This window comes from Phyllobates terribilis, unplaced genomic scaffold (genome assembly GCF_046119375.1).
Source record: "Phyllobates terribilis strain yellow unplaced genomic scaffold, ASM4611937v1 Scaffold_5__5_contigs__length_657084704, whole genome shotgun sequence".
NCBI classification, from domain to species: Eukaryota; Metazoa; Chordata; class Amphibia; order Anura; family Dendrobatidae; genus Phyllobates; species Phyllobates terribilis.
Window position 1 is genome coordinate 149,545,230 of NW_027362765.1, and position 26,119 is coordinate 149,571,348.

Genomic DNA, 26,119 nt, shown 5'->3' on the forward strand with positions numbered 1-26,119 from the left:
CACATACTGATCTCCCATGTCCCATCTGTTACACAGCCCCATCTATCTAACTCAGATTAATTCAGATGGTTACCTTTGGTCCTTTCTTATAGACTGATTTTCATGTCCTCTCTTGACACAAAATGCTCCCATGCCCACTTACACAGTTCCCCATGGTCCTATCTTACTGAGATGTCACTCTCCCTTCCTCAAAGACTGCACCATCCACTACTTTTGCAGACTGCTCTCCATATCTCTCAGTCAGACTGATGAGATCCACAACAACGATATTCCCATGAATAAACAAAACCACACAATATAACTTTTAAAACAACTCCTTTAATGGATGAAGGTCAGTCACAGCATAATAGATGTAAACGGTTAAGGAACCTCTCTGTTCCAAGTAGCACTATAAGTGCAAAAATTGTGCAAAACAGCCGGACTCCCGGCGAGAATAACCAAGAAAACATAAAATGCCATAACTGACCGCTGCTGTGACTTAACACAAGGTATTGACTCATAACATAAGTATTAACCAGGGCAGGAGGGTGGGACAACCAGTCTCTGGGTTCCACGCTGTGGGGAGTGACCGGAAGATGACACACAAGGACACTTATAGAAACAGGAATGGGAGGAGGACAGGAAACATGGGACCATTGGGCAGGCCAGAACAGGAGGAGGGGACATGGGAATGTACGGGATTTTAACCCCTTGTAGCAGAGCACCTCAGTTAGAGGCATCTGACTACGGGTCAGACTGCCCTGCAGACTGATGAGACCCAAAGCCCACAACAACAATATTCCCATGAATAAACAAAACCACACAATATAACTTTTAAAACAACTCCTTTAATGGATGGAGGTTGGTCACAGCATAATAGGTGTAAACGGTTAAGGAACCTCTCTGTTCCAAGTAGCACTATAAGTGCAAAAATTGTGCAAAACAGCCGGACTCCCGGCGAGAATAACCAAGAAAACATAAAATGCCATAACTGACCGCCAAGGAGGGGCACAGGACTAAACTGCGCTCCGACCCCCACCCATTAGCATCAACGCCTGCTCAATACCATCCTGGATGCCGGACAGGAAAATATCCAGGCCGATATCGGTGAGATGGACACCATCATTAAGCATGAGCCTAGAATTGTCCCCCTCAAGCTGGCGGTGTCGTATAACGACACCCCCTTTGAAACGCACAAAGCGGGACATGCGAACATTGAGTGTTCTTCGAGAGCATTCAACAGCCGTCGACTCCCTAGTACCCTGCCACACAACGCGAGGAATGACTTCGGACCAAACTAAAACCAGCTCTGAGAAGAAGCAGTGAAGCTTGTCCACATCAGACCGCATCATCGTCAGCAGCTCGGCAAGGCGGAAGGAGCAGAGGTCATTCCCGCATAAAGAACAAGGATGACGGGGGAGGAGGCAGGCTGAGCAATCCTCACAATCTCCGGAAGGACTTGGGACCAGGTTAGGCCACGGATGCCTTTCCAAAACACCTCCAAACCCCGGAAACCGAGGCCTCTTCCTCCTGGACGGCTCTCTGCTCTTTGGGCGGCCCAGAAAATGTAGGAGTGACCTAGGATCCACACAGTAGGTCTGGTAACACCTAAGGGAAAAAAATATGTTACTAAATCAGCAAATCCGGTCTGATATACTTCTCAAAGCAAGCAGAGCGCCACCTGCCAATTCGTTGAATATCGACATTGGATAAACCCGCTCGAGCAGCTTTGGTAGCTGCCCCGATTCTAAACGAGTGGGTACAAAAATCTTTCGGGGGAAGACCTAGGAAACCCAGGTCTTTACGAAAAAGGGAGTGAAATTGAAACTTTGTCAGAGGGGAACAGTCTTCATGGGACAAAAATGAATGACCACAGCGTCTGTGTTGAAGGTAATTCGTCACTAAGGTTAGTGGGCATATCGGACCCAGAATGGAAAACAAAGGGACCCATGTCCCTGCGCCTGAAGGGTCTGTTTTAGATTTACGTATGCGAATATGTAAGCCACCTTGACAGAAAGATACATTGTCGTGGCGAAGGCCTCCTGGGCTGCGCTTAGAAGCTGATACCAACTCACTAATGCGAAATGCACCAAAGAATGCAAGTCAAAAGCGGCTGAAAATAAAGACACCTCGTAAGGAGGGGAGCAGAGGGCAGGGGTGCACTCAATGAGGCGCTTAAGGAGGTTAAAGGAAATGGGCCATCTGCTCTCCTCCCAGGGGTGACTCCTGCTCCAACCCCTGACAGCCCGCCGTATTATAAAAAATGTTGTCACATCCACCCATTCACGTAGCTGAAAGTGAAAAGACAAACCTGATAAACGGCTCTGGGCAACTGCACCTGAGGCACCCGTACTGTGAAGGTGAAGAAGATACTGTATAGTAACTTCTAAGCAGGCAGAATCAGAAGAGGAAACCGGTTTGTTACCTACGAATACAAGCCACTCATTCCATGCCTTACCGTAAGCCCGCCAAGTCATTGGGGCCACAGATGATCTAACCAGCGGCATTAGCTGCTCTCCACCACCTCCCATACACTGGATGGGCATGGAAGACCCTCTCACTGGGCACTGGGACACAGCTGTCGAAATCTCTGCAAATCAAAACATGAAAGTGAGTCAGCGACAACATTCATAGAACCAGGAATATGGCGTGCCCGAAACCATATGTTGAAAGATAGACATTGTAATACTAAAAACCTAATTAGCTTTATCACCGGAATGGACGAGGATGTATGATGATTTATCACGTGGACGGACTATACTCATGTTATCAGACTAAAAGCAGATGCGCTTATTACGCAAATGGGGGCCCCAGATGCAAATTGCAACTCATGGGGAACAGTTCCAACAATGTAAGATTTTTGACCCAGTCCCTGGCGTGCCAGGACTCAGGCCACTTTTCGGCACAACACTGGTCTCGAAAAATCACACTGAAACCTAAGGATCCTGAGGCGTCAGAAAAAAGAGACAGATCCTCGTTAGAAGACTCCGCTGACTGGAAACAAGTACGGCCGTTGTAAGAGGAGAGAGGAACTGTCTCCAAACCACCAGGTCAGCCCGCAAAAGGGGGGGGTTATACGGATCCGGTGATGGGGAAGCTTTATTCTTTTAGTAGAAAGGGACAAACGGCAAGAAAAAATTTCTTCCCATGGGCATGACCCGGCATGCAAAAACAAGGAGGCCCAACAGAGACTGCATTTGACGCAGAGTGACGCTTTTGACAGCGAAAAAACCTTCAATGATAGATAATAATTTTGAAATCTTGTCCTCGAGCAGATGAAAAACCATTTCTACTGAATCAATTTCAATACCTAGGTAGAGAAGACGGTGGTCTGACAGTTTTTTCGATGGAAAGGGGAACGCCAAAACGAGACATAAAAGAACAAAAAGTGTGCAACAAAAATTGACAAGTACCAGAATCCCGAGGGCCAATGAACAAAAAATCATCGAGATAATGAATGATTACAAAGGAATTTGTTTCATACTTAATGACCCATTCAAGGAAGGAGCTCGACAGTTCGAAATAATGGCAAGAAATAGCACAACCACTGGAAGGCAGGTGTCGTAGTAGTATTGCCCGTCCACCAAGCAACCCAAGAGGTGACGACAGTCGGGATGAACCGGCAAGAGGCGAAAGGCCGACTCAATGTCAGATTTTGCCATTAAAGCTCCTTGACCGGCATCCCTGACCAGGGCGACTGCTCTATCAAAGGAAACATATGTGACAGATACGTCACTATCAGGAATGCCGTCATTAACAGAGGAACCCTTAGGATGTGAAAGGTGGTGAATCAAGCTTTCCTTCTTCGGTACAATACCTAGCGGAGATACCCACAGATTGTAAAACGGGGTCGTTGAAAAAGGACCCTGAATTCTTCCCAAAGATATTTATTTTTGCAGTTTCTCAGACAGTATATGAGGGAAATCCCTGGCAGATTTTAGATTTGAAGAAAGAAAGAGAAACCTGCTGAAAGTGAAAGGAATAAAGAAACCAAATGTAAAACCAAAGCAAAGTTGGGTCCCTGCCTCTTTATTGGGGTACAGGTCGAGCCAAGGCCCCATCTCGGACACGCTCACTGGAGTCCTTTTTTTCTGATTGACCAGAGGGCATTGTCGGAAACTTTGCGGATGGGTGGGAACATTTAATGGCTGCATGGGGGGCTAAGCAAGCGGAACACTCATGCTTATATTTACAGAGTCTGTAAAAACGGCAGTGTCCCTCATTGAAAGACCAGCATGTACCCGGTCTGCGAACGGCCGCTGACCCGGGACCAGCGAGGGGGCCAGGGGCTGCTGACTGAAAGGAAGTTCATGCCTTTTGGGCCATCATTAGTCTGAGCCATGTATCCGTGGCTTTTACACCCCATCCCAGATGAGGCAGAAGGGCCAAGCGCTTTCTAAAATCCTCATTGTAACGCCACCAGGCACTGCCTCCATGGGACTTGTAAAAATTATAAATTGAATCTATATAAACAAACATCTCTGAGCATCGCTCAGGGTGCTTCTGACCCATAATGCAACCCATAACAAAGAAGGCCTGAAGCCAATTATTCATTGTCCTCTCAACCTTTGGTTTGCGGTCATAAGGTCTATCGGCCACACAGCATTCCTTGTCAATGGTGTGTTGGTCAGTAGAAACTGGTGACCAAATGTCAATGTATTCATTTGACCAAATTTTATTTAGAGTTTCCTCATCTAAGTGGGATCCTAACGGAGAAATACCACAGAAGAAAACATCTTTATGTATGAGGGATGGTGAGCGGCGCTTTTTTTAAACTTGGTGCCGAGAATGAGGAGGGGGGGGCCTGCCCTGAGCTGCTGCACACGCCGCGTGCAGCAGCCCAGGAGGAAGCATGATGGTGGGTGGGCGGGGCCACGGTCAGACCCGGCGCAGGAAGCGCGGAGCGTGACAATGGCGGTGGCGGCTCTGGGTTGCCTTCAGTACATGTAAGGCTTACAGCTGCCGCCATTAAGCCCCACTGTGACGATGATCTCACCGCCGACGAGCGCACAGCTTTTTTGAGCACCTGCCGGGATGAGTCACCACTGGGGCTGAGTCTAGCCGGCGGGCGGATACGCCGAGCGGGCCGCCGACTGCCAGAGGGGTCTTTATTCTGCTGGGGAGGAGGAGCTCCCGGCTCACCAAGTATGCAGGTAAGGCAGGCGTTCCCCTCCTTCCTGATCTTCTCCCTTATAGCCTGGGCAAGGCTGTCACTGTCTGCCATCTTACCGGTCTCTCACCAGCAGACAACCAGTCTCCGGGTCCCACACAAGGACACTTATAGGAACAGGAATGGGAGGAGGACAGGAAACAGGGGACCATTGGGCAGGCCAGAATAGGAGGAGGGGACATGGGAATGTACGGGATTTTAACCCCTTGTAGCAGGGCACCTCAGTCAGAGGCATCTGACTAAGGGTCAGACTGCCCTGCAGAAACTCCTTTACATGTCCCCTCTTTGCATTCCTTCCTGTGACTTCATGGTCTGTAGCAGATAGGTTCATCTATTAAAATGAGCCTGACAGCTAGCCCCTTTCATCACCTGTCTGGTCACATACCATCATAGGGACATTAGAAGATGGAAGTATGAGACCTTGGGTTCAGCACTAAAATTGTGAGAACGGTTCAGATTTCCTAAATACACTTTATTGGTTGTTGTTGTTATTAAATAATATCTGCAAACTAGCAAAATAACTTTTTTTTGTCTCTGGACAACCCCTTTAAATCCTCAGTATGTCTTTACAGCATGAAATTTTAACTGGAGTATCCAAAAAATCACAGGAAGGATACACAAATTTCATGCAGATTCATACTCCGATAACTAATGATGCAGTGGTGCTAACTGCTATCAAATATTGATAGCAGTTTACTACAAAAAGGGTGATTCATCAAAATGGTTTTGCCACTAAACTTTCGTATATCACTTTGCAAAGTCTCAAAATTTTCGCACAATGCAAAGATGCGCAAAAATTCAGCGACTTTTGAAGTTTTCACATCAATTTCAAGCAGCTCCGCTAAAAATGGATGGAGCTGGGGAGGAACCTGGACGAGGCATGGTTACTTTCACCTATCAAATTCATTGAAAGTGGCGAAATACATTTCTGGCAAGGCGCATACCATTAATAAGATGTGATGAATTCACTAAGTTGTCTTGCACCTGTCAATGAATTTGGGGCATCTTATTCTTCCATTCCTTTGATTAAAACTGGCGTCCAAAATGCTGGTCTTAATGAATTGGGACTTATGTCTTCAGCTACTTGGGAACTAATGAAGTCACCCATGAAGGTATTTGTGCTCAGGGCTGACATTATGACTAGTCTTCTTAGTAAGAGATGACTCATGATCCAGCTATGTAGACTCATGATGCAACTAAGAAGATTAACCTTGGCAATCAAGCATTCAAGGGAGACTGATCCATAAACTAAAGTCCCACAGTTGTGCCATTGTACAATATAAGCTGAGGCATTCTGAGCGACCATTGTGACCTCCTTGTTGACTCTCCTGCTCATGGATCACATGAGAAAATACTGAAAAAAAAGACTTAGCACATGAAATAAATGTTGTAATGTCAAAATAACAGCTACACTACAAAGCAAAAATAACTGCTGATGAATATACAGTATATAATACATCCCCAAGGGCCATGTTATCAGACTTTAATTACTTTATGTTAATAATCCTCTTTCATTGTTTCATGAAAAGTTGAAAAACTCACTGACAAAAAATGCTTGTTACTTCATGGTGGTTCCTCCATGCAATTTAGGGGACCTCCCTTTTAAAAACAGGGAGTAAAAAAACCCTGAAATTAAACATTTCTGCAATGTTACTACTTCTGCTTTATTACTTAAAACTATGGGCCCTGCAGGCTCTAACTATGGATGGTACCATTTCCTAAATTCATCAGAGCTTGTATTTTTTGGCTACTTGTACACAGCGTCTTTTTCAGGCGGATTCCGCCACGGGAACCACCTAAGAAACCTATCATAAAACCCTCAAAAGCAGGGGTGGATTAAGAGTAGCAAGGGCCCCGGGCAGTTTAGAAGGCGTGTCCCCCCCCCCCACACACACACCCAGGGTCGGACTGGGGTGTCTGGGGCCCACAGGGGAAATTAACTCTAGGGACCCACCCTACAGCAATATGCAAATATCTGTTATCCGCTATCCCTGTTATAGTGGAGCATTGACTGGCGGCTCCTGCACATCTATTGTGCGACACTATAACTGGGATGTACATGTTTGCATTAAAGGGGTTCTTTGGTTAAAACTAGTGTTGAGGGAGTATGTTCTGTTAACCCTTTCGCCGAGTATGCTCGGGCCGAGCTCTGAGTATTTATAGCTGCTCGGTGATAAGGTTAAATCACTCCCGTGTGCATGATTTGCAACTGTTTGACAGCTTTATTACATGTGAGGAATGTCTATTTCTTACACATTCCTCACATGTAATAAAGCTGTCAAACAGTCGCAAACCATGCACACGGGAGCGATTCAAACATATCACCGAGCAGCTATAAATACTCGGAGCGCGGCCTGAGCGTACTCGGAACAGAACATACTCGCTCAACACTAGTTAAAACAAGTTATCACCGATCCATGGGCTCTACAGGATCGGTGATCACTTATTGAGCATTTGTGTCCGAACATTGGAAAACGCACCTATCAGAAGAATGGGGAAGTTTTATCCCTGACAGAACACTTATCCCTATTTTAAAATGCAGCGACAGGTGGGACGTCTGACCGCAGCTCTATTCATTCTCTTAGAGACTTGCAAAAAACAGCAGCGCTCACAGCCACTGAGAGAATGAATGGATCAGTGGTCGCATCTCTCATGCCGCTCCAGTCTAATGGGGAGAAAAGCTCCACATTCTGCCGGTGTGTGCAAGCAGTCAGACCCCCACCAATCAATATTATCACTGATCCTGTGGAGAGGTGATTACTTGTTTTCACTGGAGAACCCCTGTAAGTGCATCTCTGCCGCTCTGGTCAAAGTATTTAATCGCTAAGGCCACGGCCCTACTATCAGTATTCGGTCAGTATTTTTTCTCAGGAGTGGGAGCCAAAACCAGGTGATGAACAATCAGAGAAAGAGCTAATAGAAATAAGTCACCAATTCTGCATTTATCAACCATTCCTGGTTTTGGCAGCCACTGCTGAGTAAAATACTGACCAAATACTGATGGTGGGGCTGTGGCCTAATGGAAAAAAACCTTTTCCTACTTAATATCAGCGAGAACAAAATGACCGCCATACACAACACAGTCCACTATATCAACACCAATAATACCACATACAAAAGGGACAAATATCGCCACACCTTGACTAGATCACATATTACCACCACATAGTGACCGAATAATACCACATACAAGGAACAAATATGGCCACACCATGACCAGACCATATATTACCACCCCAAAGTGACCAAATACTACAATACTGATCATGAATACAAACCACAATACTAACAACACTGTTATTACCACCAGCGACATTATACACAGGATCTCTGTATATAGTGTATAGGTAATACAGTGATCACCAGTGACATACACAGGAGCTCTGTATATACTATATACACACATGGTCAAAATTGTTGGTACCCCTCGTTTAATGAAAGAAAAACCCACAATGGTCACAGAAAAAACTTGAATCTGACAAAAGTAATAATAAATTAAAAATCTATGAAAATGAACAAATGAAAGTCAGACATTGCTTTTCAACCCTGCTTCCACAAAATTTAAAAAAAAATTAAACTCATGAAATAGGCCTGGACAGAAATGATGGTACCTCTGAAAATAATGTGACAAAAGGGACATGTTAAATCAAGTTGTGTCCACTAATTAGCATCACAGGTGTCTACAATCTTGTAATCAGTCAGTGGGCCTGTATATAGGGCTACAGATACTCACTGTGCTGTTTGGTGGCATGGTGTGTACCACACTCAACATGGACCCGGGAAAGCAAAGGAAAAGTTGTCTCAGGAGATTAGAAAGAAAATTATAGACAAGCATGTTAAAGGTAAAGGTTATAAGACCATCTCCAAGCAGCTTGATGTTCCTGTGACTACAGTTGCACATATTATTCAGAAATTTAAGATCCATGGGACTGTAGCCAACTTCCCTGGACGTGGCCGCAGGAGGAAAATTGATGACAAATCAAAGAGACGGATAATATGAATGGTAACAAAAGAGCCCAGGATAACTTCTAAAGAGATTAAAGGTGAACTTCAAGCTCAAGGAACATCAGTGTCAGATCGCACCATCCGTCGTTGTTTGATCTAAAGTGGACTTCATGGGAGACGACCAAGGAGAACACCATTGTTGAAAAAAAATCATAAAAAAGCCAGACTGGAATTAGCCAAACTACATGTTCACAATCCACAAAGCTTCTAGGAGAATGTCCTATGGACAGATGAGACAAAAATGGAAGTTTTTGGCAAGGCACATCAGCTCTATGTTCACAGATGGAAAAATGAAGCATATCAAGATAAGAACACTGTCCCTACTGTGAAACATGGAGGAGTCTCTTTTATGTTTTGGGGCTGGTCTGCTGCATCTGGTACAGGGTGTCTTGAATCTGTGCAGGGTACAATGAAATCTCAAGACTATCAAGGGATTCTAGAGAGAAATGTGCTGCCCAGTGTCAGAAAGCTTGGTCTCAGTCGCAGGTCATGGGTCTTGCAACAGGATAATGACCCAAAACACACAGCTAAAAACACCCAAGAATGGCTAAGAGGAAAACATTGGACTATTCTGAAGTGGCCTTCTATGAGCCCTGACCTAAATCCTATTGAGCATCTTTGGAAAGAGCTGAAACATGCCGTCTGGAAAAGGCAACCTTCAAACACGAGACAACTGGAGCAGTTTGCTCATGAGGAGTGGGCCAAAATACCTGTCGAGAGGTGCAGAAGTCTCACTGACAGTTACAGGAATCGTTTGATTGCAGTGATTGCCTCAAAAGGTTGTTCAACAAAATATTAAGTTAAGAGTGCCATCATTTCTGTCCAGGCCTATTTCATGAGTTTAATTTTTTAAAAATTCTGTGGAAGCAGGGTTGAAAAGCAATGTCTGACTTTCATTTGTTCATTTTCATAGATTTTTAATTTATTATTACTTTTGTCAGATTTAAGTTGTTTCTGTGACCATTATGAGTTTTTCTTTCATTAAACGAGGGGTACCAACAATTTTGACCACGTGTGTAGTGTAAGTGTACATGTAATACACTGACTCACCAGTGATGTCTCTAGGTGAAGTCCTTCATCTTCGCTTTTCTTCTTCATCTGGCACAGACGGCCATCACTTCTTCCAGCCAGGAATCATCTCTGCAGAAAATAACACACAGTTATCAATAACTGATCCCTTCTAGAGAATATTCCCACTCCCCCCCCCCCCCGACTTCTACACTGCACCAGTTGAAGAAAAAAAGCGATATAGTGCCGCCCTGCACAGTAACAGGACCCCTCTTTTGTCCCATCCCATAGAAAACAATTTCCTAAAAAGTAAATAATGTCCCTAATTGGACTCTAAAATAATAATGTTCCCCACTGGCCACCATAAACTAATAAAGTATGTTCCTCAATCTGGCCCCAAAAAGTAATTAAGTCCCTTGTTCAGCCTGGCACCCCCATATATCCATCCTGGACCCCACTTCCCTGCATATATCAATCCTGACACCCCCCATATATCCCTTCTGGCCCCCATATGTCCAGTATGACCCCTCCATATATTTATCCTAGCCCACGTGTATCGAGCCTGCCCCCTCCCATATACCCATCCTAGTCCCCCATGTGGCCTGCCTGCCCCCCCCCCACATATCCATCCTGGCCTCCATGTTTCAAGCCTGCCCCCCCATATACCTGTCCTGGCCTCCATGTGTCCAGCCTGCCCCCTCCCATATATCCGTCCTAAAGCCCCATGTGTCCAGCCTGCCCCCCTACATATCCATCCTGGCCTCCATGTGTCCAGCCTGCCCCCCCCAATATATCCATCCTGGCCTCCATGTTTCCAGCCTGCCCCCCCATATATCCATCCTGGCCTCCATGTGTCCAGCCTGCCCCCTCATATATCCATCCTGCCCTTCCCCCCCTACATATATCCATCCTAACACCCCCCCATATATCCCTTCTGGCCTCCATATGTCCAGCGTGGCCCCTCCATATATTTATCCTAGCCCACGTGTATCGAGCCTGCCCCCCCATATATCTATCCTAGCCCCCCATGTGTCCAGCCTGCCCCCCCACATATCAATCCTGGCCATCATGTGTCCAGTCTGCCCCGCCCCCATATATCCGGCCCCCTCATATATCCATCCCCCCCACATATCCATCCTGGCCTCCATGTGTCCAGCCTCCCCCCATATATCCATCCTGCCCCCCTTTCCCATGTGTCCAGCCAGGGTCCCCCCCTTATGTGTCCAGCCAGGCTCCCCTCCTTATGTGTCCAGCCAGGCTCCCCCCACTTATGTGTCCAGCCAGGCTCCCCTTTGTGTGTCCAGCCAAGGTCCCCCCTTTTGTGTCCAGCCAGGGTTCCCTCTTGTGTGTCCAGCCACGGCCCCCCTTGTGTGTCCAGCCTGGGCTCCCCTTTGTGTATCCAGCCAGGGCTCCCCCTTGTGTGTCCAGCCGGGCCCCCCCTTGTGTGTCCAGCCAGGGTTCCCCCTTGTGTTTTCAGCCAGGGCACCCCCTTGTGAGTCCAGCCAGGGTTCCCCCTTGTGTGTCCAGCCAGGGCGTTCCCTTGTGTGTCCAGCCAGGGTTCCCTCTTGTGTGTCCAGCCAGGGTTCCCTCTTGTGTGTCCAGCCGACTCCCCCCTTGTGTGTCCAGCCAGGGTCCCCCCTTGTGTGTCCAGCCAGGGTTCCCCCTTGTGTGTCCAGCCAGGGCTCCCCCTTGTGTGTCCAGCCAGGGTCCCCCCTTGTGTGTCCAGCCAGGACTCCCCCTTGTGTGTCCAGCCAGGGTTCCCCCTTGTGTGTCCAGCCAGGGCTCCCCTTTGTGTGTCCAGCAAGGCTCCCCCTTGTGTGTCCAGCCGGGCCCCCCCTTGTGTGTCCAGCCAGGGGCCCATCCCATTCTGCATCCACTCATATACATATACATACACACACACACACAGACACACAGATACCTCTTACCTTCCTGCGCTTCCGTGTGGTGTCCTCCTTCTCCGGCGGCTGAGTTGCCCGCCTCCTTCACAGCAGGCGCATGACGATGACGTCATACGCCGGCCGGCGAAGGGAGACGCGCAGCTTCAGCTGCATCACTGGGACGTGCGCCACAGCGGTTCAGGTAATGAACACCGCGTGCGCGCGTCCCTGCATACATTGTGCTTGCACTTTTAAAGGGCCCGTGCCCCTTAAAACCGCAGGTTTTTTTTTTTTCATTCTCTTCTCCCCCTCTTCTCTGCAGCAGGGGGCTGGGCCCACCGGGAAAATTCCCGGTACCCCGCCAGCCCAGTCCGACCGTGCACACACCTGATGTATCATGTGACATGTGACATGATCCCCTGTGATAGATCATGTGATAGTTCACGTGAAATTAATTTTGCACAATATTAATATATTATAAGCATTTTTTACATTAATTGTATGACTTAATATTGAGCACAATTAAGTATGCTGACATCCCCTATATACAGTATGAGACCCTACACACAATATGAGCTGCCACATAATCCTCCTATACACAGTGGGAGGCCGCATGTAGCCATCTATACACAGCAGGAGGCTGCACGTAGCCATCTATACACAGCAGGAGGCCGCACGTAGCCATCTATACACAGCAGGAGGCCGCACGTAGCCATCTATACACAGCGGGAGGCCGCATGTAGTCATCTGTTCACAGCGGGAGGCCGCACGTAGCCATCTATACACAGCAGGAGGCCGCACGTAGCAATCTATACACAGCGGGAGGCCGCACATAGCCATCTATACACAGCGGGAGGCCGCACGTAGCCATCTATACACAGTGGGAGGCCGCATGTAGCTATCTATACACAGCGGGAGGCAGCACGTAGCCATCTATACACAGCAGGAGGCGGCACGTAGCCATCTATACAGAGCATGAGGCCGCACGTAGCCATCTATACACATCGGGAGGCAGCACGTAGCCATCTATACACAGTGGGAGGCCGAACGGCGACATCTATACACAGCGGGAGGCCGAACGGCGCCATCTTTGCACAGCGGGAGGAGGCGCACGGCGTCCCCCAGATACAGCGGGAGGAGGCCACACAGAACCCCCCAGATACAGCGGGAGGAGGCCCGCCCGGCACCCCCCAGATACAGCAGGTGGAGGCCGCACGGCGCCCCCCAGATACAGCGGGAGGAGGCCGCATGGCGCCCCCCAGATACAGCGGGAGGAGGCCGCACGGCGCCCCCCAGATACAGTGGGAGGAGGCCGCACACAGTCACACATACACAAACATATACAGACATATACATACACGCATAAACACATTTGAAACACAAAAATACATATAAACAGACATCACACAATGATATCTGCCTGCACACACACACACACACACACACACACACACTGTGACACGCACACACACACACACGTCACTCACCATCCCCCGGCTCGGCTCCAGACGTCGTCCAGCTCCTCTCCGGTGCAGCAGTGCAGGGCGCACAGGGCCGTGTCTCCTAGCTGTGACGCGGCCGGGCCAGCACAAGCTCACAGGGAAGTTAACAGGTGCAGTGGCCCTGCGCTGCTGCTGGGGGAGCGGTCCGGGGGCCCCCTGCCTCTGCCTGCCGGTGTTTTCCGCCGCGCCACACATATTATATTGAGAGCAATCTGGCCAGTGGCCCCCCGGAGCCCCGGGCCCCGGGCGGTAGCCCAGATTGCCCTCATTATAATCCGCCTATGCTCAAAAGAGTGAACATATGCATTTCTATGTACAAACAATTTGCTGTGAATATGTTCAGGCTTTTGAATGTTTTTTAACTGCTTCAGGTTTGTAAAAGCATCAATCGCCTAAAAAAACTGACGTCCATTTTTCTGGTGTTTTCTCTTGGAACACGCTGTATACTTTACAATACAAGTCATTGGGAAAGCTCAAAAGATGACTGGAAGACATCCGGATTGAGTGAAAAAAAACAACAACCAGAAAAAGTCACTAAAAAAAGGGCACAAAAATTACTAAAAGAAAAAACAACACAAAAGGCCAGAATTTGCTAAATCATCTTCTGTTTGAAAAACTTGTCAGGTTCGCATGAGTTGTGTGAACATACCCTTATACAAAAAATACATATGCAAATTGTCTCTTCAGAGAGGAACAGGACTTGAACTCTAGTGCCACCTATTGGAAGTAGCAATTTTACAAGTCATTATCAACTCTTTAACAAGCCTTGAAATATGACTTAAGATAAAAGCCAAATCAGAATCTCAATTTGTAGACACAGTGTTTCAGGGTGCTGCCCCTCGTCAGTGCAAAGTAGGAGATCCGATTTGCCTGGGTGAGAGGCTAAGACTGGGATCTAAGGGGTAAGGTTTCTCCTTGTGGAAAGTGACATGGCAGGTCTGGCACGCCAGTATGAGGAGACTTAAACGCCTTGCATGCTCCTCTGGGAAATTAAATATGCAAATTGTCTCTTCTGAGAGGAAGAGGACTTGACTAGAGTTCAAGTCCTCTTCCTCTCTGAAGAGCCTTTGTAGTCTACCTTCCAGTACAATATAAGGGCAGAGTAAGGGCCGGTTTCCACTATACAATTTGTGGCCAAAAAGATCGCTTATCGGTGGTCGTTTAATAATCTGTTTAGACAGGCTGACCGTGTTTCCGGCGCACACAGAACCATCAGTAATGGTCTGGGCACATAGGCTGTCATTGTTCTCGGCAGCACGTGTCCTATTTACACAGAACAACGTGCTGCCAAGAACGTGGAATTTTTTAAGCCAAAAAACAGCCAAAAGAGGTCATCGCACCTGACAAAAGCGCATTCCTAGGAACTGTCTTTCTTAAAAATAGGGCAGTGTAAAAATAAAAGTTTTTAGTAACTTAAGGACTTATTGATTTGAGTAAATTACCCTGCACAAATATAGATACTGCAGCTGTCATCCCTACTTGCACTTTACAGCTACACCATGAATCCCACAAAAGAAGAAGCTGGCTAACTTTACACAGCTAGTTCCTGAAAATGAAATGTGAGAGTGAAGCTAGAGTGAATGTCAGCACTTTTATATCGTAAATGACCTTTCTGGAGAATCTCCTTAGCGGAAGAAAGAAGCAACGTAACAAAACTGCCATGATAAGAATGAAACCACATTCAATTGGTATCGCCACTTTCAACAAACTGACATACAACATTATCGTGTTATTTATCCCATGCACACAAAACCATATTAAAAAATTAAAAAGCAATGTCATAATTGCTGTTTTTTGTTAAATGCCTTAAAAAAAGATAAAAAAATAAGATTTATGCGTAAATAAAATTTGTACCGATAAAAAAATGACAACAAAAATGAAACAGTTATTTCCTCTTGGAAGGCAAAATTCAAAATATTGCTTGGTTATTAGTTGCCAAAATGCATCCAAAGAGTAAGTAAGTGAATATTATAACCTTCATTTGATCCTTATCTCTACCATCTGATAAAAAGTCATATCATACTGAAGTGGAAATTGATGCAATTTTTGTTAAATGGGTTGTCCTTTCAGGAAAGGTCTCAGAAAATTGATGGGGCAAAGACTCCCAATGATAACATCTTCTGTCATGTTACTGAAGTGTGACAGGAGATGTGATATCTGAAGATGAACCTTTATTTTTCATGGTAAAACTCTTCATGGAGGCAAGCCAAAAAGATTAAAATATCTCTGTGGAAATCACCAGATACTAATTGTTAGGTTCACAGAACTGCACATTAAAGTACTACTAGAGTGATGATAGTTATGGTCCACATGAGTAAAATTATAACTTGCCTGCTGTAAGAAAAATGTCCTTGGTCACTGGACATTGACCATTACACCTAGGGGCCGAGTTGGCATTCAAACAATTATTATTATTATTATTTATTATTATAGCGCCAGTTATTCCATGGCGCTTTACATGTGAAAAAGGGTGTAAACAAAGCTCAAGCAATTACAATAATTTTGAACAATACAAGTCAGCGACTGGAACAGGAGGAGAGAGGACCCTGCCGGCGAGGGCTCACAATCTGTAAGGAATGGGTGAGGATACAGTAGGTGGGGGTAGAGTTGGTCGTGCAGCGGTATGGTGGAGCGGTGGTTACTACAGGTTGTAGGCTTGTCGGAAGAGGTGGGTCTTCATGTTCCTTTTGAAGGTTTCCACGGTAGGCAATGTTTGGGGTAGAGCGTTCCAGAGTAGGGGGGATGCACTGGAGAAATCTTGTATGCAATTGTGTGAAGAGGAAATTAACAATCCAACACAATCTATTTCTTCTCCAAACTGGAGATCACTGGTATAGATCCAATTCCAACAGGTATGTGGTTGGGGTAAGTAGCAGCATAAAGATAAAAAAAAAAAATATCCAGTAATACTAAAGTCCCATAAACATTGGATAAGTTCAAGGGTGACTTACTCCACTGTAGGGAGTAGTAGATACACATTGATTTACCCCCTTCCTGGATCCTGGACCCATCAGGGTCAAATAGTCTTGTCATCCATGATGAAGATGTTTGTCCACATATGGATCCTTGGTGCTCCATCAGTAATTGTCCAAATACAACATACTTCAAAAGTATATTAATCAGATATATAAAATTAGAATAACGCATTTCAGCGTTAAGGACTCCTCCGTCCTCAGACATCTTCTTGCTCATATGGTTCGATTTACAATATGTCTAACCTGAAAATAACTTGGCCTCAAAACATTTGAAGTGTGCGCCTTATAGGTCAACTCCTGGATAACCATTTATAAGTACAGTATATATAATTATACTTGAAGATGCAGATCTGGGAATGACCAGGAGGAATGAATATGAATAGGCTTATTATAGGGACAATAATTAATTTGTTTATTCTGTTTGGTCTGGTTTTATAATTGTAGTTGGACACGTTTAATTTAAAATGCTTTAAATAGCCTGTCCCTTGGAAAAGTAACCTGCTAAATTTCAAGCACGAGTTTGGCGGTCCTGAAAGATAGAAGCCTCGGTTTATTCATCTTTGCGACAGAACACCATCTTTCTGACACGATGTGCACAGAAATACTGAACAGGAAGGCAAAATAAAGCCAGAATGCTGCATACTGGGCGACACCACATCACCAGAGAGAAAGCAAGGGGCTACGGCCTCCTCCATGGCACTGGTATTGGAGGTAGGCTACTTTTCCATGTGCCACCCTTTATTAAATCAAAAAGATTATTGGAGTAACTGCTTTATCTAAATTGAAATACAGAGATAACAGAGATCTTACTATCCTCGCAAAAAATGATGCAAATTTTAGCAATAAAAATATTAGATATCCAGGATTGGACAGGATCACCAGGGAGCTAGTGAATATACACTGCTCAAAAAAATAAAGGGAACACTCAAATAACACATCCTAGATCTGAATGAATGAAATATTCTCATTGAATACTTTGTTCTGTACAAAGTTGAATGTGCTGACAACAAAATCACACAAAAATCATCAATGGAAATCAAATTTATTAACCAATGGAGGCCTGGATTTGGAGTCACCCCCAAAATTAAAGTGGAAAAACACATTACAGGCTGATCCAACTTTGATGTAATGTCCTTAAAACAAGTCAAAATGAGGCTCAGTATTGTGTGTGGCCTCTACGTGCCTGTATGACCTCCCTACAACGCCTGTGCATGCTCCTGATGAGGTTGCGGATGCTCTCCTGTGGGATCTCCTCCAAGACCTGGACTAAAGCATCCGCCAATTCCTGGACTGTCTGCGGTGCAACGTGACGTTGGTGGATGGAGCGAGACATGATGTCCCAGATGTGCTCAATCTGATTCAGGTCTGGGGAACGCGCAGGCCAGTCCATAGTTTCAATACCTTCATCTTGCAGGAACTGCTGACACACTCCAGCCACATGAGGTCTGGCATTGTCCTGCATTAGGAGGAACCCAGGGCCAACCGCACCAGCATATGGTCTCACAAGGGGTCTGAGGATCTCAACTAGGTACCTAATGGCAGTCAGGCTACCTCTGGCGAGCACATGGAGGGCTGTGCGGCCCTCCAAAGAAATGCCACCCCACACCATTACTGACCCACTACCAAACCGGTCATGCTGAAGGATGTTTCAGGCAGCAGATCACTCTCCACGGCATCTCCAGACTCTGTCACATCTGTCACATGTGCTCAGTGTGAACCTGCTTTCATCTGTGAAGAGCACAGGGCGCCAGTGGCGACTTTGCCAATTCTGGTGTTCTGTGGCAAATGCCAAGTGTCCTGCACGGTGTTGGTCTGTGAGCACAACCCCCATTTGTGGACGTCGGGCCCTCATACCACCCTCATGGAGTCGGTTTCTAACCGTTTGTGCAGACACATGCACATTTGTTGTGGACGTCGGGCCCTCATACCACCCTCATGGAGTCGGTTTCTAACCGTTTGTGCGGACACATGCACATTTGTGGCCTGCTGGAGGTCATTTTGCAGGGCTATGGCAGCGCTCCTCCTGTTCCTCCTTGCACAAAGGCGGAGGTAGCGGTCCTGCTGCTGGGTTGTTGCCCTCCTACGGCCCCCTCCACGTCTCCTGGTGTACTGGCCTGTCTCCTAGTAGAGCCTCCAGCCTCTGGACACTACGCTGACAGACACAGCAAACCTTCTTGCCACAACTCGCATTGATGTGCCATCCTGGATGAGCTGAACTACCTGAGCAACTTCTGTGGGTTGTAGAGTGCGTCTCATGCTACCACGAGTGTGAAAGCACAACCAACATTCAAAAGTAATCAAAACATCAGCCAGAAAGCATTGGTACTGAGATGTGGTCTGTGTTCCCCACCTGCAGAACCACTCCTTTATTGAGTGTGTCTTGATAATTGCCAATAATTTCCATCTATTGTCAATTCCATTTGCACAACAGCATGTGAAATTGATTGTCAATCAGTGTTGCTTCCTAAGTGGACAGTTTGATTTCACAGAAGTTTGATTTACTTGGAGTTATATTCTGTTGTTTAAGTGTTCCCTTTATTTTCTTGAGCAGTGTATATACTTCAGAGTGTGCTATATTATTTGATTACTTTATTTTGATAATATTGATAACCTCACTGGATACTCACCAATTCCATGTATTTCCCCATTTACTCACCCTTCAAGCTCTATCTGTGTTGTTTGGTGTCATGAATCAACACCACGGCCGCCACCGATTTGTCACGAACACCACTCGCAACACATGTGCCTCGGATGCTGCAGTAAAGTGGGACTTCGCTTCCCACACTCACTAGTCCACTTATCTACCGCAATAGGCTGACAATGAACTAAGCGCACCCCACAACCAGTTCTAAAATCCACACCACACTTTTCACTGCCACCATTCCTCATTTTGAAAGGTCAGCGAGACACCTGCTCTGGGTGACACACTAGAACATATGCCACTCAACTTTTCCGAGCACTTGATAGGTACTCTTCTTGCACTGTGGCATATCACAGGGTAACATAACCAAACTGTTCTCACCCCCTCAAGGTTTGTAGGTACGTTTAGAACAGCAAGGAACAAACGTATTAAATTTTAGATTTGCTATACAAAAAGAAGTACCGTGCTTAAAAAAGGTTGTAAAACATTTAATAATAAAAAGACAATCATACAGGCAAAGCACAGTATAAAATGGAAGGGATAAAATACAGATAATTCTTATGAATTGGATCCGTTAGAGCTTCTGGGGGAGGATAACACCGCAGGAAATATGGACAGCTCTGCAATACGTGTTGCTTTTCCTCTGGTCTGACCATGATATTCGGTAGATGAGATGTTATCAAGGGATTTACCCCTCACTCCTCCCTCTGCAGGATTAAAAGGAGGAGAGCTGATTGGATATGATTAAACCTCAATTTTGTCCCTAATTTCTACTCTGGGTCATATTATTCCACAGGAACCTCCTAGAGAAACAATATGGAGGTCAACTCACCGAAAACACTAAGTGTTCTATACATACGACACATGAATATGATATAACCATAATTCAGGGAGATATTGTGTTCCTGTGGCTTGCTAGATACCAAAACTTTTGCTATTTTACCCACAGATTGAAACATGTTCCCTGATCATGGATATAACAATGGATTCTGTAAAAATTAGAATTACAATACAAAAAATTGAAAATATTGTTTTACCTTCTGCTGTTTATGGAGTACAGTCAGAATGGATACACAAGGTGAAAACCTTGATGCCTGGAGTTTAACATCTATGTGCCAGGGGAACCATACAGGACACCTCTGCTGGCCCAGATGGTCATCCAACATTAACAGATCCTTGTTAATTATTTTAGTGTACACACTCCATGTTTGCTCTTCATCAGATAACCTGCTTCAGTTACTTGTTCACAGCAGGGGGATTAGGCAGAGATCCAATGCCCCCAGCCTTTGATCTGTATAATTATAACTCCATTTATGACATATACCATACACATTATTCCACATGCGGTTTGATTAATGATTACTAAACTAGTGAAACTTTGTTTTTATTATGTACATCTATATCCTTTTTGATGCACCCCATGATCTTACTTGCTTTGGCAGTAGCTTCATGACACTGGTTGCTACAGTTGAGTTTCATATTAAAGGGGTTGTTCACTATTCGGATAACTCCTTCTAAATTCCTATGTCCCCCCACCCCAGTAAAAATATAACACTTATACTCACCTACAGTGCTGTCGCCGTTCCAGCGGAGTCGGCACTGGCTGTCATTGTTATGTCACGTGATTCCTGAAGTTGATCACTCTTCTCTCCTACAGGCGTAATTGACATATGGGAAAAGTGAAAGCTGTGGCTGCCCTCTCACTTCCTCTGGATGTCTTGGTTTGTCCACAGGAGGGGCAAGTGAAGCCAACGCTGATTGGCCACAGGGAGCTCGTGAAATAACAATATCACACAAGCCCAGGGAGAGTCAGTGTCAACACTGCTGGAATGGCGACAGCACTGAGGTTGAATATGTTTTATTATTTTTCTGGGTGGAAACATAGGGATTGAGAAGAGGTTGACCAAGTAATGGACAATCCCTTTAACTAAATTTCATAGGTCCTTTTCTACATCCGTGTTGTCCTATTTAGTAAGAAATCATAGCATGGGGTTTCCCTTCCCATGTGGACATGCTAGCAGTGACTGCGATTGGGCTGCTGCACTCTCACTTCTTCTGCTTATTCGATATTCGTCAGAGGGAAGTAAGAAAACAGTAGCCCAACAGTCGGCACTGATTGCCTTTAGGGTGCTTTCACACTGCGTTCAGGCACCCGTTTAGTGGTTCCGTTGGGGCTTAAGTCCGAACTCTCGCAAAACAGGATTTGGGTGTTTGCGCCAACAGGGCTATAGACTATAATGGTGCTGACATAGCGAATGTGCGCTCTGACGTGCATAATTTTCGGGTGTGTACGCCTACTGGAGGAGGACACCCAAACGTAGTACGAGTGTGCATCTCCAGTAGGCATACACTTCCGAAAATGATGCACGTTAAAGCGGACGTTCGTTCTGTAGGCACCATTATAGTCTATGGCTCCGTTGGTGCATATGCTTGAATCCCGTTTTGCGGTGGGTTTGAACTTAAGCCTCAATGGAGCCACTGACCGGGTGCCTGAACGCAATATGAAAGCACCCTTAGGGCTCACGTGACATAACAACACCACACAAATCCCGACAGACCCAGTGCTGACATCGCTGTAATGACGCCAGCTCAGAAGGTGAATATAAATTGTTTTTTTTTCAATTTATGTTGGACAGCAAACCATATATAAGGTTATTAATAAATATAGCAAAAAAAATAGGCCTGTCATGTCTGTAAGATGCCACAGGCTCATAAAGGCTGCCTTGGACAGATTTGGCACAAGCCACTGCATCTGGCAGATTCCAGAGGTACCTTGACTTTCACCCTTTAACCTCTGTACAGGGAATTGGCCTTACAACGGGGTCCAGCGGATTGCTTCCATGGAAGGGTTGCCATCCAAAGGAACGAATCAGAGGCAGGAAAGGTTGCCAAGCAGGTTCAGATCAAAGAGGTGACATCAGGAACAGAATCGAAAGACAAGAGGATGATCAAATTTCACGCAGAGTTCAGAAAACAGGAGAAATCAGGAAACCACCAGAAATAAGGACTAGATAGAGCACAAATCAGGTAGCAAAACTAATTGGCTGGCAATGGAAGTCACAGACCTAGAGGTTTAAATAGCAGGAAGCCCAAGGCTGTCAGAAAGGACTGATAAAAACACAGACAACTAACCCCATAGCTCCCTGATCTAGCAGCATCAAAAGTTCAAGGAATTAAACAGGACCAATGCTGTCATGCATCAACTGCAACAAAGGCGCGGCACTGTCCAGCGGCCGAAGTAGGAGCAAAAGGGACAGGAACCGATACAGATGTAAGAAGGCCCCAATATTGACCCCTGTGGAACTCCACTAGCAACGGTAACCCAATCTGAGTATGAGCCCTTTACTTTCTATCATTGAGCTGGGAACATGTCCTTTTAAACACAGTGTGTCTGGCATTATGCTTCAGGTTATTGCTATGTACAGAATATTTGCATAGCACCATATTCTGGATGCTGGCAGATTTTTATATACACTTCCTCTTGTCAATGGATTGCAGCTACTATAGACATGTGCACAGATATGGCGATTATTTAATGTGGCATAAGCATATCAGCATGTAAATGTTAATGTAGGGTGTGTGTCAGACAATGCCAGTAATAAATCCACCCCTACCTATAAGTCATACATTACATAGAATGCATATGGACATACATTACATTTCTGTTCAGTTCCTTCAATTTCTGAAGCTCATATGCAGAAGGTGCACAGATTTATGACAATATTGACTTTAGTATTGGGTGAATGTGCCCACTATGGACAAAAGACTATCTTTCCCAATTAGTATGACCTGTCCTTTAAAGATGAAGCTCCTGTTGGAGACATTTAACATTTTATATTATTATAATACACATAAGGGCTTAACGACTGGACCTATGCGGGAGAGGGGCCCACTGATGCCAGTAGCTATTTCAGCTGGATGTACAGTGGGTACGGAAACTATTCAGACTCCTTTAAATTTTTCACTCTGTTTCATTGCAGCCATTTGGTAAATTCTAAAAAGTTCAGTTTTTTTTCTCATTAAAGTACACTCTTGCACCCCATCTTGACTGAAAAAAAAACAGAAATGTAGAAATTTTTGCAAATTTATTAAAAAAGAAAAAAGCCACTGTATGTCCGAGGATGCACATTCAACTGAACTGTATTACTGTAACTGTATAAATGATGCCAGCCAATCACAGGCCGGCAGCTGAAGTCAGCAGGAGGCGCATGGCAGGGACGTTAAACATTGCCCATAGCAGGCATGCCGATGTCATCTGCCGGCCTCTGTGCCAGCTACATAAGAGGATGAGTGGGAATTGCGGGAAGGTGAGTAGAATGTTTTTTTCTTTATTATGTGTTAGAGAACAGCGTCAGAACAGAGAACATATATACCACCATGGACCCAAGATGGGGGGTATATATACCAGGATGAGGGACATATACTGTGTGATGAAAGCCGGCCGGTGGGTGCAGCTCTCTGGCGCCCCCTTACCTCTCAGGTCAGTCAAGGTACTGCACCTAGAGAAAGTAGTGCCAGGTAGCTGCAACCAGCGCAGGGAACACGGTAGTGTGTTATCCCTTCAACGTCACTAAACCGTAACGTCACTACACAGCACAACTCGCTAGCGCCCTCTTAGCCTCAGGTCAGTCAAGGAACTGCACCTAGGATAAGCGGTCGCCAGAGAGACTGTCCTGTAACCTACTGGGTATCGGGGCCCTCTGTAGTGAGGGTGGTATATATATCTTCCTTGGCCGCGCCAGGAATATATATATCTGAACCTCCGACCGTCACTACCAGCCTTCCCCAATCCCCAGTTGGTATGCTGCCACCAGTCCCTATTTTAGATATACGCCCAGTCCGTGAATGGGCCTATATCGGGTCAGGAACCAACCCTGGGTAGCGTTTTTGGCTTGAGCCGAGCTCACACGGACGTGCGTTCGTTATGCAGAATAAAAGGCAGGCCCACAATTACTTGAGGTAATTGATTATAATAATACACTAGATACACGATATACAACTAAATATACACAGGTATAAGGTCAGGCTAAACTATACAACAATGGAATACAACACACAGAATCACCACAGCATATCAGTTACCGGTTTCTTGATTTTCTTGTGACGCAGGGAGAGGATTCTGCGGTCGCAGGCACGGTTCTTTGTTACAGGCTGAGGCCTACCACCGCATGGTCAAACTGCTCCTCCCCTTGGTGGCCTCAGCTGGTGCTCAGATGTTCAGCGCACCACTCTTGGGTCAAGACTGACTTGTCTCTTGTCTGTCCTGCTATCTTACCTGCCCCGTCCCGCCCACTGCTGGTGAGGTCAGCTGGCTCAGTCTCCACCCTCAGGTCTAACTTCGATCAGAAGCCCAAATTCTATGGAACCCAATAACTTCTTCTGGGATGGTCTCATGATACCCCCAGGGGTTCCCATGGATTCGGGCCGCCGTAACCGACCTTTTGATATCAATTATGATACCATACGGTCCTCAGGAATGGCTCAGCGCTATATCTTGGCTTCCAGAGCACGTACAAACGTCTACCGCGGAGGCTTGTGTGCGCAATGGCTCCGGGACGCCGTGATATTTTTTTATTGGCCCATCCCATGCAACATGCGTGTACTTTTCATGTTTCTATATCTTATGCCTCCATGCTTGTGACAGACAAAGAAACTAGTCCTATGGGACAAATGGTCAGGTACAGATAGACGAAGCACCCCCCCCTGCTGGCTGTGTTTCCTCTCGAAGTCTTTGAAGCTCCTAGCATTCAAGTGTTAAGTAGGCTTCTTATCTTACAGGAGCCTGGATGGGGGGAAACTATCTAGCTGACGTTTTAACAGAAGGTCCCAAGGGTGGGGGCTGCTGAAGTGTGGCCATCCCTGGATATGATTTATCATTACCAAGATGGCGGCTACAGGTTCATCACACCTCCCCCTATACGAGGGCGCGAGGGGGTAGCACATTCCTGTGTTCCCCCGTGCGTCCTTCTGCACCCTCCCCTTGCCGGGATAACCCGTCAGCGTTACCGTGGTCACGGCCTCTTCTGTGGCGAATGGAGAAGTGGTACTGCTGGAGAGCGAGGCTCCAGCGTAGCAACCTGCCATTCGACCCAGAGACCGTGTGTAACCAGCTGAGGGGGTTGTGGTCCGTCTCCACGGTGAAATGGCTCCCGTACAAGTAGGGCTGCAGACGCTGCAGGGCCCATACAATTGCCAGGCATTCTTTTTCCACCGTGGAGTAAGCCACCTCCCGGGGCAGTAGCTTCCTGCTCAGGTACAAGACAGGATGTTCCTGGCCTGTCGTGTTGACCTGACTTAGCACAGCACCGAGGCCAAAGTCACTGGCGTCGGTCTGTACCACAAACGGCCGGTCGAAGTCGGCAGCTTGCAGTACAGGGGAGCTACTTAGGGCGGCCTTGAGTGCCCCGAAAGCTGTCTCGCAGGCGACTGTCCAGTCGACTGCGACGGGCAGCTTCTTCTTGGTGAGGTCCGTCAGGGGCTTGGCCAGGGTGCTATAGTGTGGGACGAACCTCCTATAGTACCCGGCGGTCCCCAAGAAGGACATCACCTGCTTTTTGGTCCTAGGAGTGGGCCAGGATGCGATGGCATCCACTTTCCCCGGTTCTGGCTTCAGAACCCCCCCGCCTACCCGGTGACCCAGGTAGAGGACCTCACTCATGCCCAGCTGGCACTTTTCCGGCTTGATGGTCAAGCCTGCCCGGTGGATCCGACCGAGCACCTGCCGCAGGTGCTCTAGGTGATCCTCCCAAGTGGGACTGAAGACTGCAATATCGTCCAAGTACGCAGCCGCGTACCCTTCAAGTCCCTCAAGCAGCGTATTGACCATCCGCTGAAAAGTGGCAGGGGCATTCTTCATGCCGAATGGCATCACTGTGGACTCGTACAGTCCAAAAGGGGTGATAAAGGCAGAGCGTTCCCTTGCCGCGGGGGTCAGAGGAATCTGCCAGTACCCCCGGCTC

At 46.5% G+C, this 26,119-nt stretch overlaps 1 long non-coding RNA gene across 1 annotated transcript; it reads right to left on the reverse strand.

The window, feature by feature from the left end:
* Nucleotides 1-345: 345 nt before the first annotated feature.
* LOC141270971 (uncharacterized) lies at nt 346-25,474 on the reverse strand. Its single transcript, XR_012321785.1, has 3 exons — nt 24,243-25,474; nt 2,438-2,569; nt 346-1,587 (listed from the first exon to the last, which is right to left on the reverse strand). It is a non-coding gene; the product is annotated as an uncharacterized lncRNA (long non-coding RNA).
* Nucleotides 25,475-26,119: the final 645 nt, after the last annotated feature.